This window comes from Camelina sativa, chromosome 9 (assembly GCF_000633955.1).
Source record: "Camelina sativa cultivar DH55 chromosome 9, Cs, whole genome shotgun sequence".
Classification (NCBI taxonomy): Eukaryota; Viridiplantae; Streptophyta; class Magnoliopsida; order Brassicales; family Brassicaceae; genus Camelina; species Camelina sativa.
The window spans coordinates 16,827,663-16,832,312 of record NC_025693.1 but is presented as its reverse complement, the minus strand read 5'-3'; the positions used below and the strand labels follow the sequence as shown (position 1 = coordinate 16,832,312).

The 4,650-nt window shown below is 36.4% G+C and overlaps 1 long non-coding RNA gene across 1 annotated transcript; it reads left to right on the top strand.

The window, feature by feature from the left end:
* On the top strand, window positions 1,176-2,756 carry LOC104711173. Its single transcript, XR_002033429.1, has 5 exons — window positions 1,176-1,217; window positions 1,352-1,458; window positions 1,842-1,873; window positions 2,057-2,177; window positions 2,530-2,756. It is a non-coding gene; the product is annotated as an uncharacterized LOC104711173 (long non-coding RNA).

Genomic DNA, 4,650 nt, shown 5'->3' with positions numbered 1-4,650 from the left:
TGTCGCAAAGACTTAACAAAACGTATTTATAGTAAAGACATAAAATCCCTAAAACTTAAAACGACAAGATCAAGCGTCGGTTTGGGAATCTCCTGAAGCGTGTAGGATGGAACGTCTCCCTGACATGTGCGAACGAGTAATGGCTCGAGTGAGTGATGGCGTTGGCTCGAGTGGAGTGATGGCGTTGGCTCGACACGACAGCGCGACTCGAACGGCACGAAAGCGCAACTCGAACGGCACGACAGCGTGACTTGATCGTCACGACAGCGCGACTCGATCTGGATGTATACGCCTCCACTAAAACGATGATAACTTTTGAACCATACCTCCGATTGGCTTGAAATAAACGGAATTGGAAAGATGACTCAATTCTATACAACTTTGATGAAGACGTCAAAAGCTGAATCCCATGACAGCGCGACTCGAACGGCAACTCGATCGGCACGACAGCGCGACTTGATCGGGATGACAGCGCGACTCGAGCGGATGTGTGATGACGGAATGATGGCGCGACCCGAGCGGATGTGTGATGACGGAATGATGGCGCGACTCGAGACAGCCTGGCTCCAAAGTCTCCTAAATACCTGAAATACTCCAAAATGCACGAGGTATGCGAAGATAATGCAAGAACTACCTAAATATAAAAAGTGTACAAAAGAGAGTAGAAATTCATGCAAAACAATTAGTTATCCTAACTAGATGCGTGACAAAAACATGCTTAGCAGAGACAAAATATAGACATATCAAATTCCTCTTAATCTCCATCTATCTTTAATGATGAATTTGTATTTACGAGCTTGATTTTGTAAATTTCAAATGAGGTATTTTTTGTCTTGAAGCCTAGTGATAAAACTTGTAGAGACGATATGAGGTTTTACATTAGGGATTCGTTGACAAGAATGAAGATTGGGGATGAGTGGATGATGAAGCAAGCTTTGATTAAGCTTAATGGATGAAGTTTCTTATAGCTTAAATAAGAGCAATTTAGGTTTACTTTTTGTCTTGGTTTTTGATTTTGTTTAATTTGGTATGAAGCAGGTATACGGAGACATCTTCAATTGCTTTAACGAAAGAAGTGTCTAAGAAGATGTCTTATAGCTTAAATAGGAGCAATTTAGGTTTACTTTTTGTATTGGTTTTTGATTTCGTTTAATTTGGTATGAAGCAGGTATACAGAGACATCTTCAATTGCTTTAACGAAAGAAGTGTCTAAGAAGGTATGAAGCTTTTTCACTTGGATTTTAAGATTGATACATGTGGGATTTATGGTTTGAACTTTGACTGTTATTTTAGACTTCAAAAACTAATAATGGTTCTTAGAATCGTTGGTGTGGTGCAGGTGTCTGTGCAGGTGTCGTTTTGGTGTCTTTGCAGGTGAGGATGTGAAGAGGACTTTATTTATTTCCATGGTGTTTCTTCTACTCTCATCTGATTTGATGGCCAAGCTAAGTAATAAAGGTGTTTATTTATGGTTTGCAGGTGAGGATCTAAGAACTTGGTTTGTTTCCATGGTGTTTCTTACATGGGTTTATTTATGGTTCTTTGAATTTGTCTGCTTCTTCAGTCCAAAAGTTTGTAGGATTTTTTTACTCTTAGCTTTGTTGTTTTTCACCCAAATTTAGGAGCTTTGGTGTGTACTGTCATCTTTTAATGGAGATAGAGAAGCTTCTCTTTTCTAAAACTGCTGAACTTTGTTTCGTTTCTTCTTGTGTGCTCCAAGTTCTAGAGTTAGAGAAGCTTCTCTATTATTTTAATCACAAGACATGTTAGTATTTTGAATGGTTAGTTAGTACATTAGTGTGATTATTCTTGTTTTGTCTAAACGTTTAACTATGTTACAGGTTTTTGCATTGAGAGATGGTTGATAGTGAAGGTAAGCATCAAACTTGTTTAATTGGTTTGGTTTATGAAACATCAATTGGTGAATCGTTAGTTGTTTGATATCCTGCTGGTTCATGTGTTCAGTTTCATGTTCAAGGCTTGTCTCTATTTGTCTGATGCTTGGCAGTGAATTGCTCTACTTAATGTTCATGCACTGCTGTTTTGTTTGATACAGGACGAGCCCATCTGACTTTATTGTTCCATTTGATCAGAGGTAACAGAAGAAATTATTTTCAGTAAAACCCTCCTGCAGAGATTGTGGAATGGCCAGAATCTGGTGACAAGCCCATACAGAGGTAATTATATATATCTTATTACCTTTCCATTAGTGGATGTTTGCATATTTAGTTGGATGTTACCCCATCTATTATCATTCTTATTTGCACCATTGTATGGATAAGTTGTGATAGCTGTTTAAGAAGGGTGAATGCTTTGTTTTGATTATCAGAATGGTGAATGCTTTGTTTATCTGATTCTCTACTTGTCTTATAGAAAACCTTAATGTTGATTCTACTCATCCATAAGTCTCAGATATTTGAGTTTGAGCTAAAATGTCTTTATTCTATCTGTCAATGTTTTGGATTCGTGAATATCTTTCTTTACTTTACCACAAAAGCACCTTAGTATTGTGGATACACATGATTACAGGGAATATGGATGGGAATGCTAACCGGAACAGTTCTTCAGACATGTGTACTGCTTTTGATGGGAAGGCGAAATAGATAGAGGAGAAGAGACGGAAGATATCGCAAGTTTGTCTCAATCCTTATAAGTTTTAATGTTAGCTTTTTTGGATAAAACTTGGCAGCATAGTACAATTACTTGTATGATATGTAAGACTTGTTTAAATTAATGTTATGTATGTTGATGATATTTATGAAATAATTTTTTTTATATCAATCCATTTAAATAAGTCTGCAAAACTGGGGTCAAATAAATAAATTATAAAAATCAAATTAAAATTTAAATTTTTCCATATAGCAAAATAAAAATGCTATGACATAATATAAAATGGCAGAAAATATGTGTTACGGAAAACTATTATATCATTTGATTAGTGCTATAAAAGAATGACATATAATAGCACATGTCAAAAACTCTATAATAGAGGTGACACCTAAGATAGCTGCCGATAACATAGCATTTATGAAAACGCTATTAAACACGTACGATAGCATTTATCGTGTGCTATGAATATTGATTTTTCTTGTAGTGATGACCATAAAAATCCTATTTATATTCCTAAACACGTCCAGGGACTAATGATGCAAATATGGAAAACTTTGGGGTAGCTTTGTAAATCTTCAAAACTTGTGAGGAAAACTTCCGATTTCGACTTTGGCCTAGCATCGATCTATGCATATGCTGTGTCGATCGATGCACTCTTCTGAACATGTCTCCCAACTTTGCAACTTTAGCCTCAATGCTTGAATGTGCTCCAAATCCTCCTATTTAGCTCCATTATGCTCTCATCAATGTTAAATCCTCTAAAGACTCAAAAGACTCTAAAAATACCAAAAAGACTCTATAATTAAGACTTATATCATGGCTAAAAACACCTAAAAACCATGATATATCACAACAGTTGAAACTAAGCCCTACTGATTGCTCTGACTTATTAGGGTGGCATTTTACTGATTCAGGGTTCTACACAGTAAAGTCAGGTTATTGGTTAGCATACAACCTCTCAATGGAACGAAATAGAGTGCAGAATATTCCGGGTTCACATAATATAAAGAACGCCATTTGGAAGATAAACACAGCACCAAGAATTCAGCATTTTCTTTGGCGAATAATCTCAAAATCATTACCCATTGGATCTACGCTGGTACATCGGAGGATAACAACCTCATCTTTATGTAAAAGATGCCACCAAAGTGATGAAACAACAGAACATATTTTCTTTGAATGTCAGCATGCACAAGACCTATGGAGACGTAATGGATATCTAAACCAGGTTTTGTGTTCTCCTATTACTCCGCTTGAGATGAAATTTCAAGCAATTCTTGACTGTTACAATGATCAGTCACTTACATTATTTGAGCATCATATACCTTTGTGGATATTGTGGAGAATATGGAAGAGCAGGAACCTACTCACATTTCAGCAAAAAAGATTCACTTGGCAACAATATTTAAGTTTGGCTGCAGATGAGGCTAGAGAATGGATTGATATTTGGGCAGACTCATTATTAAATTTACAGAAAGAGGAAACCAGGAGAAGAAACCACGCATCAAGATCACAATGGAAACATCCTGCAGAGAATCATGTCAAGTGCAATTACGACTGCAAGTTTATTCGAAATGGAAAGAATGGACAATCAGCTTGGATTACTCGAGACGATAGAGGTTTCTACCTAATAGCAGGACAAAGTCGACAAACTAACGTGGCATCAGCACTAGAAGCAGAACTGCAGAGCCTAATATCAGCTATGAAACATATGTGGACTGCAGGTTATCAGAATGTTATCTTCGAAGGGGACAACAAAATGATGGAAAGATTGGTTAATAATGTGACCAAAAATTTCAGAGTACACAACTGGATAAGAGAGGTTCATTATTGGAAGGATAAGTTTCACCATGCATCATTCCAATGGACAAGAAGAAACAACAATAAAGTTGCAGATTGCCTAGCAAAACAGCCTATTCCAACTAATGATCAATATGTTATTCACCATTTTGTACCTTCATGTATTGTAACTTTCCTCCATGAAGATCACTTCTTTTCAACATAAATGAAAGAAAGCTGTTAAAAAAAAAAAAAAAAAAA